This window comes from Balaenoptera physalus, assembly GCF_965194825.1.
Source record: "Balaenoptera physalus genome assembly, chromosome: 1".
NCBI classification, from domain to species: Eukaryota; Metazoa; Chordata; class Mammalia; order Artiodactyla; family Balaenopteridae; genus Balaenoptera; species Balaenoptera physalus.
In genome coordinates, this window is record NC_138882.1 from 188,298,535 (window position 1) to 188,311,411 (window position 12,877).

General features: G+C 36.6%; 1 protein-coding gene across 8 annotated transcripts in view; it reads right to left on the bottom strand.

Annotated features, from left to right (window-relative positions):
• PEX14 (peroxisomal biogenesis factor 14) overlaps positions 1–12,877 on the bottom strand; it is a 139,577-nt gene that overhangs the window by 53,964 nt on the left and 72,736 nt on the right. The gene's annotated exons all lie outside the window — the stretch shown is intronic.

A 12,877-nucleotide genomic window follows, 5' to 3' on the forward strand; every position in this document is an offset into this window, starting at 1 on the left:
ATTTGAAGGACTGTTTTGGGGAAAGTGATAATGAAAGGAATTTCACTTCATATCACTTCTTTAATTTCAGGATTAAAGAGTTAAATACAAAAACATAAACCATAAAAATTAAAATAAAATGTGGGTGAATATTAACTTATCACTGGGTTTGTATTTGTGTGTAAACTATTAAATCTCTCTTAAGAACCTAGTTTCTTTCTCAAATGCAAGAAGATGATAAAAAAAAATACCTACCTCAAAAGGTTTTGTGATTAATAAAATAAGGGCACTTAGCTCACTGCCTGATACATAATCAGCCCCCCACAAATGTTAGCTGTTGGTACTGTTGTTACTGTAATTATTATTGTTTAATAATTATAAGGAAGGAATCTCTTTCATAAAAATAATAGAGGAAATATCAGAAGATTGATAGAATTGATTATGTGAAAATAATCACTTTTATATATTAAAAAACATAAAAGGCAAGGAACAATGGGGAAAATGTTTACAAACATGACAAAGAATTAATATTCTTAATATATAAAGGGCATTTAAAAATCAGTAAGTAGAGCACTAATAGCCCAGTGGAAAATAAAGGATTGGATAAACATTTCTAAGAAGAAATAGACATATTTTAAAGGCTCAATTTTGTTATTAATCAAATAAATGCAAATTAAAACAATCTGAGAAAGTGGTCTTATTGCTGTTTTGTTGCTTTTTAGAGACCAGACACATTTAGTATATTGAGACAGATACTTTCAGACCCTGGTAAAGGAATTAGTATGGCTATTCGGAAAACTAATGCTACATAACCAGAGTCTTAAAAAGATCATACCCTGTGATTTAATACTTCACTTCAGGATTCTATTTTGAGGGAATATCAGACAGTGCTATTTGCCATTTTTCCCTAATTCCTATAAATAAAAAATAAGAAAGAAAGAAAATAAATTAAGTACTCATCTCAAGAAGCTAGAAGAACATCAGAAAAATCCAAACAAAGTAGAGGAAAGGAATTCTGTAGAAGAGTGTTTTAAATTTTCCAAGTGGCCAAATTTTTCTTGTAGGGATTCTTATTGTAAATTTTAGTTTTACTGCCTTATGATCATAGAAGGAGAGTTACATGATTTCTGCCTTTTGGACTTTATTGAGATTTTTCTTTGTGGCCAATTTATATATCTTTTTATAAATGTATCATGTGTACTGAAAAACTGAATATTCCCTGTTTTATTTAAGATTTTATATATTTATATATGGAATGTTTATTAATGATATCACCCAGTTATTTCATATTCTTATTTACTTTTTGCCTTTTATTAAATTCTGAAGTGTGTTAGTATCTTCAACTATGTGGTTTTAAATTCTTCTTATATTTCTAATAGCTTTTGCCTTATATACTTAGAATATTTTTAAGTGCATAAAGTTTCATGATTATGTCTTCTAGATGGAATGAACTTTGTAATGGTATAAATTGACCCTGCATTCTTAATACTTTCTAACCTGGAATTTCTAATCTGCCTAATATGAATACTGCCAACTCTGTTCCTTTTGGTTTGCATTTGCTTGATACACCTTGCTCATCCCGTTTTCAACGTTCCTATGTTGTTTTGGTTTAGGTGTATCTCTTATAAACAGCATAAAGCTGGCCTTTGTTTTTTCCTCAGGTTTTACTGAGTCTGGGATCTGTCTTTTAATAAGGGTTTTTTTTTTAATCCTATGAGTATTTATTGTGTTCACTGCCCCTAGTTTTATAGTTTGTTTGTTTTTCCTTTCCTGACCTTTGCTGATCTGATCATTATCTCTTCCCTCTGAATGTGGCTTAAAAGTTCTAAATCCTATTTACCTCTAGTATAATAGTGATACGCCCTAATTTTTTTTAATTGCGAGATAATAAACTTTAAGTATATAGCTTGAAGAATTTGTACATATGAATACACCGTGTAACCACCACTCAGACTGAGATTCAAAACATTTCCCAGCACCCCATAAACCATCCCTTCCCATCTACACCCTCAAAATAACCACTGTGACTCTGATCATCAACATTAGTTTTACCTGTTCTTGAACTTCATATAAATGTATGTATTCTTTTATATCTGGCTTCCTTAACAGAATTCTTCAAGATTCATCCATGTAGCTGTACAGACTGGTAATTTATCTTTTTCTTTCTATGTAATATTCCATTGTGTGTCTATACCATGAATTACCCATTCTTCTGTTGATCGACATTTCCCCCTGGTTTTGGCTATTTTAAATAAAACTGCAACATACATTCTTGCATGTTTTTTTTCCTGGTTATATACACTCATTGCCTTTGGGTCTATATCTAGTAATGGAATTGCTAGGGCATAGAACAAGCACATATTTAACTTTTGTGGAAAGTGCCAAACCATTTTTTCAACGTGGCTGCACTCCCACCAGCAATGTATGACGGTCACAGCTGCTCCACATTCACGTCAACACTTGGTATTCTCAGTCTTTTTAATTTTAGCCATTCTGGTGGGTACATAGTGGTGACTTGCTGTGGTTTTAAATTAGATTACTCTGATGAGTAATGATGTTAGGAATCTTTTTATATGCTCATTAACCATTAAGAAATGTTCTTTATTAAAATACCTGTTTAAGTTTTTTGTACACTTAAAAAAATTAGGTTATTTGGCTTTTTCTTCCTGCTTTCATTCTTTATATATTCTAGATATAAGACTTCTTTCAGATACCTATATTAGGAATAACTTCTTCCAGTATAAGGTTTGTCCTTTCACTTTCTAACTGTTATCTTTTCATGAATAGAAGGTTTTTTTATTTCGATGTAACCTTTTTTTTCCTTTTATGGTAGGGAGCTTTATGGCCTAATTAAGAAATCTTTGCTTACCTCATGGTCATGAAGATATTCTGCTGTGTTTTCCTAGAAGCTTTATAGATTTACCTTTTTCGTTTATATATATTGTGAGGTAAGGGTCAAAGTTAATTTTTCTCACATAAGTATCTGATTACTCCAGTAACATTTTTCAGAGCAGTGGCACATTCTGTTAATTTATTTATTCAGCAACATATAATTATAGCGAGCCTACTAAGTCAAACATTGTGCTGGAGTTGGAGATAAATCAGTGAACAGGATTAAAGCATCACTCTTGTCCTCATGGAATCCAGTGAGCAGTTTATTAACAAGTTCAGCCTGTCAGCTCTTAATTTCAGAAAATTCTTGATCTAAGGAAACAGCTGAGTAAAATCTCTTTAACTTATATCCAGTATCTAGCCACCTGACTGCACTAAATTAACTGAAAACTCCATGTTCTACTTCATTTTTTCCCAAATATCCTACAGATTGATGGTGGTTGAGAGATGGAGCACAGATAAAACTCACTCCTTTTGATATTTTTCTGATTATGAAAGCAATATTCAGAAATTGAAAACAACCATTTAAATAGAGAAAAGTTGAAAAGAACCAGATGAGGAAAATCACCTACATGCCCACCATCTAGAAGCAATGAATATCTTGAACATAACATGGAATCACACCATAGCAGGAGACTCTAAAGTTATACATACAGTGAAATTTTTATAGTCAAAATTGCTCTTGAAATTTCCTTTTAAGGAGACCTCCAGTTGGACATGGCAGCTTGAACACATAGCTCTGATCCTGATTTTAACTCATCCTACATTAACATGCTAAAAGGGATTCATGCCCAGAGACCTTCCAATCAGTTTTTTAAGGCCTCTCTCTTAAATAACAGACAGCCAAGGAACACCAGACATTTGAGGGAAACCTTGAAATGACAATCGGAGCTCCAAGAACACAATAAAAAAGAACTCAGAGGAAACAGAAATTACTTAGAAAACAGAAGAAAATAATAATATTCTCAGAGAAAAAAAGATGTTGCATTCAAAAAACAAGAACAGAATGCTAGAAGAAAAGGAACATTCTGAGAAAAAGACATCACAATTTACTGTAAATTAAATATCTCAGCAGAAAAAAGCTTTCAAGAGAACTACTGGAAGATAAAATTTTCAGAGGATAACTATTGGAAGGGACTGTCCACGAAGTAGGGCAAAAAGAGACAAAAAGATGGAAAACAGGAAAGAAAAAGTTTTTTAAATATTTGAGGGTCAACCCAGGACACAACATCCAACTACCAGGAGTTCTAGGAAAATAGAACATAGAACACAAAGGAGAGGAAATTATTTTTAAAATAATACAAAACTGAAGGATATGGATTTTCTAATGAAAGGGTCTACCAAGTGCCCAACACTGAATGGGGGAAAAAAAAAAAAAAGAAAACCTCCCTGATGCACATCACTGTGAAATCTCAGAATATGTAGAATAAAGATGAGAAGTAGAGACTTCCCTGGTGGTCCACTAGTTAAGAATCTGCCTTCCATTGCAGGGTACATGGGTTCGATCCCTGGTTGGGGAACTAAGATCCCACATGCTGCGGGGCAACTAAGCCCACATGCCGCAGTGGAGAATCCCGCATGTCGCAACAAAGATTCCACTAACCACAACTGAGACCTGACGCAGCCAAAAATAATATAAATAAATAAATTTTTTAAAAAGATGAGAAGTAAAGTTTTCAAAGCAAAATAAACAGTTCACATAGAAAGGATCAGGAATCTGAATGGCATCAGACTTCTCAGCAGCAACACTAAAAGATTAGAAGACAATAGACCGTACCCTCAAAATTCTGAAGAAGTATTATTTCCAATCTAGAATTCTAAACCCAGCCAACCTAAAAATGACATATGTAGGTAAATTAAGAACATTTTCAGAGATGCTAGATCTAGAAAAGTTTACCCCTCATGCACACCTTAGGAAGCTTCTTGAGGGATCTGTTACACCAAACCAAAGAAGCAATCCAAGAAAGAACAATGAAAAGAAGCCAGAAAACAGGAAATCAATCACAGGGGAAAGAAAAAAGGACTACCCAGAATAGTAGTGAAAGGATGACGGCTATACAGCACACCTAAAAAGCAAAAAGTTCAGACTGGAGCAGGAGGGCAAATGGCACCAAGAAAAAAAAAATAAGTTACTTGATATTTTTGACTGTCCTGAGGGAAATTTTACAGCTCTGGCAGGAAGTCTGAAAATTAATAAGTGGCAAGTACACAGAACACTAAGCAATCTGCCCCATCCCTCAAATAGTTTAAAAAAAAAAAAAAAGCTGAATATTTCCTTAATATGATGGGGGGGGAGTGGTAAGGAGGGAGAGGAAGGGAGGGGAGAAGAGGGGGGAGAGAAAGAGAAGGAGAGACAGAGGGGGGTAAGCACTTGTATATATGTGACTTAGCATCACCCTCCAAAGCTGACATCATGTTGTGGGTTTTTTTTACAAATTTATTTATTTTATTTATTTATTTTTGGTTATGTTGGGTCTTTGTTGCCGCGTGCGGGCTTTCTCTAGTTGTGGCGAGTGGGGGCTACTCTTCCTTGCGGTGCACGGGCTTCTCACTGTGGTGGCTTCTCTTGTTGCAGAGCATGGGCTCTAGGCACGTGGGCTTCAGTAGTTGTGGCTCATGGGCTCAGTAGTTGTAGCTCACAGGCTCAGTAGTTGTGGCTTGTGGGCTCTAGAGCGCAGGCTCAGTAGTTGTCACGCATGGGCTTAGTTGCTCCGCGGCATGCGGGATCGTCCCAGACCAGAGCTCAAACCTGTGTCCCCTGCGTTGGCAGGTGGATTCTTAACCACTGCGCCACCAGGGAAGCCCTGACATCATGTTTAACAGGGATTCATAAAAGCATGTCACTTACAGCCAAGCAAGGATGCTCACAAAAGCGGCACATTTATTTATCACTTTTCTGGAGGTATTAGCTAATGCCATTGGACAAGAAAAGAAGAGATAGAAACAGTCGAAAAGAAGAGGTAAAAATATTATTTCCAAATAGTACCTGGAAAACTAATATGAATTAACTGAAAAAAGAAAAAAAAACTTATTATAAGCAATATAAGTATTCTGCTAGGTGCTTACATTCAAAATTAATATATAAAAATCACCTTTGAATTTAAAAACTAGATGAAAGACATAATTAAATAATAGATACTATTCAAAGTAGCAACAAAAGACAAAATATCAAGATAGAAATTTCAAAATAAATGGGCAAGATCTGTATAAAGATACCAAGGAATACTAAAGAAAACCTGAATAATTGGAAAGGATTACCTTATTCTTATATAGGAAGTGTCAATGTTATAAAGATGTCATCTGTCTTGAATCAATATATAAACATAATGTGATTCCAATTTTTAAAACACCAACAGTCTTTATTTTTCTTTTTTAACCGGGCAGGCTAGTTTTGAAAATTATACAGAAAGTAACGAACAAGAAGAGCCAAGAAAATTATGAATAACTGAAAAGACAATGAGGGAAGATTAACTCTAACAGATAATAAAACATAAGATAGTGTGACACTGGTACACAAAGTGACAAACCAAACAGAGCAGACCCAAAGGAATCAAATGGAAACTCCATCACCGTAAAATGCGCTAATTCAAATTAAGAACTCAGTAGATAGGTTTAACATCAAACTGGACATAGCAGAAGAGAGTATTAGTAACTAGAATACAGGTCAGTAAAGAGAAAGAAGAGAAGAAGGATGGACAATACAGCATAGAGCACAAAAGATATATGAAACATGGGAAAATGCTCTAATGTAATTAAAATTGGAATCCAAGAAAGAGAAGTGAAAAGGAGCAAGACACTAACAATAGAAAGACAAAAGACAAAATGGTCAATAACTTTATAAAACAAAAGGCAATCAAGCCACATATTCAAAGGCTCTATGAAACTCAAGCAAGATAAATGCAAAGAAAACCACCTTAGGGAAAATCACAGTAAAACTGCTTAAAAAAAACTGAGAGGAAAAAAATTTTAAAGCAGCCAGAGAAGAAAAAGACATATTAACTTCAAAGGAGCAATAGTAAGACTGATGAATGACAATGGAAGCCAGAAAATAATAAAATAACATATTTAAAGTGCTGAAAGAAAATAACTGCCAATCTAGAATTCTACGCCAGTAGGAGTATATTTCAAAAGTGAAAGGATTAGAAAATCAGCATTCAGCAAGCTTCATCATAACTGATACGAGGCAACTGATATGAGGATCCAGCAACCTTCCTAATAATTAAGAATCATTAATGGATCCTAAAAATAGTGAGTGAAAGTTGATGAAAAACAGGATATTTATATAGTTTCAAAGTATCTCTTCAAAAGACACTTAGTAATTACAAAGGGAAAAATATAACTTTAGAGTGGAGAAACCTGAGAGATACCACCTCAACCAACAGACCAAAGTGAAATCACCAACAGTGGAACAAATCAATGTCCTGTGCCTCCTGATACAATGCACTGAGAAAGACAGGATCACTTCTGCGGTATTCCTACGAAAAAAAACATGAACTAAATCTAGCCATGGGGAAACAGCAGACAAATCCAAACTGAGGTAAGGTACAAAGCTAGCCTATATCCTACAAAAATGTCAAGGTCATAAAAGACAAAGAAAGTTCCAAGTTAAAAGAGACTAAAGAGATACAAAAATCATATGCAACTCATACAAGGATGGGCTGGATTGTGGACTGGAAAAAAATTTTGTTTTTTGCTATAAAGAACATTACTAGGACAACTGATTAAATTTGAGTAAGGTCTATAATTTACATAATAGAATTTTATCAACTTATTTTCCTGATTTTGATACACACACACACACACACACAGGTGTGTGTGAAAAGTGTACATGGAGGGAGGAGAGGGGGAGGGGGGAGTGAGGGACAGGAAGAGGGAGGGGAAAGTGGGGAGAAAGAGAGAGTATATGAGGAAGCTAATGTTAACATTTCAGTAATCTGGGTGAAAGGTATATGGGAATCCTTTGCACTACTCTTGCAAATTACTTTAAAATATTATTAAGTATTAAAAGGATCATTTCAGAATATAAAAGCCCTTTAGAAAGTGAAATGAAGTCATTTTCAGACAAACAAAATCAGAGAATTCATCAATAGCTGACCTGTACTAAATGAAATACTAAAGGAGTTTTTCAGACAGAAGCAAAATGATCCTTGCTGGAAGTGTGGAACATGCAGGAAGGTACAAGGAGCAAAGGAAAGAACAAATTAAAAGAAATATTGACTACATAAAATAATAATAATGTCTTGCAGGGTTTGAAATCTATTTGGTACTAAACTATAAAATCCGACAGTAACACAAACGACAGGAAGCAGGTAAAGGGAACGGAAGTATTCTAAGGTGCTAGCACTGTTGGAAAGTGATAAGATTCTCACTTATAGAAGACTATGTAAGTCAAAAAATGCATACTATATGCTTATTAGGGAAATGCAAATTAAAAGTACAATGAGGTACCACCTCACATCAGTCAGAATGGCCATCATTAAAAAGTCTACAAATAATTAATGCTGGAGGGGGTGTGGAGAAAAGAGAACCATTCTACACTGTTGGTAGGAATGTAAATTGGTGCAGCCACTATGGAGAACAGTACGGAGGTTTCTCAAAAAACTAAAAATTGAGTTGCCATATGATCCAACAATCCCACTGCTGGGCATATATCCGGAGAAAACTATAATTTGAAAAGATACACACAGCCCAATGCTCATAGTAGCACTATTTACAATAGCCAAGACATGGAAATAACCTAAATGTCCATCGACAGATGAATGGATAAAGAAGATGTGGTATGTGGGACTTCCCTGGTGGCGCAGTGGTTAAGAATCTGCCTGCCAATGCAGGGGACACAGGTTTGAGCCCTGGTCCAGGAAGATCCCACATGCCACAGAGCAACTAAGCCCGTGCACCACAACTACTGAGCCTGAGCTCTAGAGCCCATGAGCCACATCTACCGAAGCCTGCATGCCTAGAGCCCCTGCTCCACAACAAGAGAAGCCACCACAATGAGAAGACCACACACCGCAATGAAGAGTAGCCCCTGTTCACCGTAACTAGAGAAAGCCCAAACGCAGCAACAAAGACCCGATGCAGCCAAAATTAATAAAAGATAAATTTATTTTAAAAACACATTAAAAAAAAGATGTGATATATATGCACAATGGAATACTACTCAGCCATAAAAAAAGAATGAAATAATGCAATAAGCCAGAAAGAGAAAAACAAATACCATATGATATCACTTATATGTGGAATCTAAAATATGATATGAATGAACTTATTTACAAAACAGAAACAGACACACAGGCATAAAAAAAAAAATTATGGGGCTTCCCTGGTGGCGCAGTGGTTAAGAATCTGCCTGCCAGTGCAGGGGACACAGGTTCAAGCCCTGGTGCAGGAGGATCCCACATGCCACAGAGCAACTAAGCCCCTGAGCCACAACTACTGAGCCTGCGCTCTAGAGCCCACGAGCCACAACTACTGAGCCCGCACGCCTGGAGCCTGTGCTCTGCAACAGGAGAGGCCACCGCAAGGAGAAATCCATGCACCGCAATGAAGAGTGGCCCCCGCTCGCTGCAACTAGAGAGAGCCCGCGTGCAGCAACGAAGACCCAACGCAGCCAAAAACAAAAATTAATTAATTAATTAAAAAAAACCAAAAAACCCCCACAAACTTACGGTTACCAAAGGCGAAAGGGCGTGGGGGAGGGATAAATTAGGAGTTTGAGATTAGCAGATACACACTACTATATATTAAATAGATAAACAACAATGTCCTACTGTATAGCATAGGGAACTATATTCAACATCCTGTAGTAAACCAAACTGGAAAAGAATATGAAAAAGAATATATGTACGTATAACTGAATCACTTTGTTATACATCAGAAACTAACACAACATTGTGAATCAACTATGCTTCTGTTAAAAAAAAGGTGGGGGGGGGGGAGGATGCATACTGTAATCTCTAGGGCAGTGGTTCTCAAACCCCTTCACAGTCTTAGAAAATATTAAAGACCCAAAGAACTTTAATTATGGGGTTTATTTAATTAATTTTTATTTGGAGTATAGTTGATTTACAATGTTGTGTTAGTTTCTGCTGTACAGCAAAGTGAATCAGTTATACATATACATATATCCACTCTTTTTTAGATTCTTTTCCCATACAGGTCATTACAGAATATTGAGTAGAGTTCCCTGTGCTGGACCGTAGGTTCTTATTAGTCATCTATTTTATATACAGTACTGTGTATATGTCAATCCCAATCTACCAATTTATCCCTCCCCCCACCCTTACCCCCTTGGTAACTATAAGTTTGTTTTCTACATCTGTGACTCTATTTCTGTTTTGTAAATAGGTTGCAGGTATCATGACACTTCAACCCTAGTTACTTCAGCATATGTCTCTTAAGATAGGACATTCTCCCACATAACAACACCACACTATCCCACCTGAGAAAAATTAACACTAAGTCCATAAGTCGTCTGATAAATATATTCTATACTTAAAATTCCCCAGTTGTCCCCAAATTTCTCTAGTAGCCTGTAATCAGGGGACAATTTGGGCTCATGCAGGGCATTTCATTGCTGTGTCTTTTACCTACAACCGCCCTCTTTCTTTTTTTTTTTTTCCACACTCTTTACACCTTTTATTATTTTTTCTAACATCTTTATTGGAGTATAATTGTTTTACATTGTTGTGTTAGTTGCTGCTGTATAACAAAGTGAATCAGCTATACGTATACATATATCCCCATATCCCCTCCCTCTTGTGTCTCCCTCCCACCCTCCCTATCCCACCCCTCTAGGTGGTCACAAAGCACCGAGCTGATTCTCCCTGTGCTATGCCGCTGCTTCCCACTAGCTATCTCTTTTACATTTGGTAGTATGTATATGTCACTGCCACTCTCTCACCTCGTCCCAGCTTACCCTTCCCCCTCCCCGTGTCCTTAAGTCCACTCTGTATGTCTGCATCTTTATTCCTGTCCTGCCTCCAGGTTCTTCAGAATTTTTTTTTTTTTTTTTTTAGATTCCATATATATGTGTTAGCATACGGTTGTCCTCTTGCCTTTTCTTGTCTTACTTGTCATTGACTTTTTTGAGGAGGTCAGGTCAGTTGTTTTATAGAATACCATACATTTTGGATTTGTTTCACTGTTTCCTCTTGATAAGATTAAGAGTAAACATTTTTGGTGAGAATGCTTGATAAGTAATGTTGTGTACTTATCACTGCATCATATCAGAAGGTGAGAAATGTCAGATTTTTCTTATTGTTGATGAGGTGACTACCAGATCTCTCCATTGTAAAGGTATACTCCCCACTTTGTAATTAATAAGTAATCTGAGAAGTGCTTCTTTGAGATCATATTATCTTGTTAATCAACAACCTTTCATTCAGTGGTTTTAGCATCCACTGGAGATCCTTGCTTGAATCAACTATATCTTTGGCATTTTTAAATATTAGATTTTTCCAATTTTATGATTTCTTAAGCATTTATTATCAGTATCTTTAAAGAAGAGCTTTCTTACCTTCCCTCTTCTGTCTCTTGCTCTTCCTTTCTTTTGAGTATCACTATATACTCTTTATTTCAGAGGGTTATCACACTTTTTTTTTTAAGGTTACACTCCATTTACAGTTATTACAAAATACTGGCTGTATTCCCCTGTTGTGCAATACATCCTTGTAGGCTATCTTACACCCAACAGTTTGTACCTCCCACTCCCCCACCCCTTTATTGCTCCTCGCCCCTCCCCACCCCCCAGTAACCACTAATTTGTTCTCTAAGCCAGCAGTGAGACATTATTTGCCTTTTTCACTGTGTGGACGTTTACAGTGATAGTGTAAAAGCGGTGGTAGGGAAAACTACTGGCTTCTCACTGTATTTCCTGTTCCTGTGCACTTGCAGTTTAAAAAAAGCCCATTTCACTTAAGATTGTCTTTGATGAAAGAGTAAAAATGATTAATTTTATTAAACTTTGCCACTTGAGTATGCATCTTCTTAATATTCTGTGTGACAGAATAAAGTACTTCCACTGTGTGCTGAAGTACAGTGGTGGGCCCGTACACACACCCAGACAAGCACTTGGGCGACTGTTTTGAGTTGAGCTGACCTAGCTGCTTTTTCCTTGGATACCAGTTTTACTTGAATGAGGGGCAGAGAAACTGTGATAAGTCAGACTTTAGTATTTGGAAGATATTTCCTCAAAACCGAACAAAGTGAGCCTACTGTTTCAAGGAAAACATACTGACAGTATTTGTCGTCAGTAATAAAATTAGAACTTCCAAATGAAATTAGAATTTTGGAAAACGTGTATCCACCACTGTGAGCTAGGCAGTTTCCCAATACTTAAAGAATTCTGATGAGATCGTGGTGATACTGAGGGTGCTTTTTTCTATCTTGTATAGTATGTGAACATTTTGGAAGCCGTGCATACCTTAGTGAACTGATATTTTCCTAAAATCAACGCAGGACTTTACAAAATTACACGAGTAAAATATACACTCAAAGTGCAAGACAGACCAAGGGATTTTAATGCAACAGGATATCCAAGTTTACTGATATGGTTTCAGATACCACATTGCATGATATCTGAAGTGTGCGTGTGTGTGTGTAAGACAGTGAGAGACAGACAGAGAAAGCAAATGTGGCAAAATGTTAACAACTGAGAAACCGGAGAAAGGTATCTGCGTGCTCACTGCACCATTCAATTTTTCTGTAAATTTGAAGTTGTTCGAGATAAAAATGAGGTTGGAAAGAGTATAAGCAGTCAAGACTTTATCCTGTAAGAAATGAAAAACTACCCCAAGTTTCTGTGCGGGGAAGAGACGAGCTAAAAGCAGAGCTCGGATCTTACGATCTGGTGGCAATGCACAGAGGGGACCAGACGCGGCGAGACTTCAAACACCCATGCCCTACCCGCAACACGCCACTGCTCCGTTGTCACATAATCTGTGTCCTGGGGACACAGAGGCTGCCGTTAGTATACCTGTCCTTGAGACGGGGAGGTATCCACTTC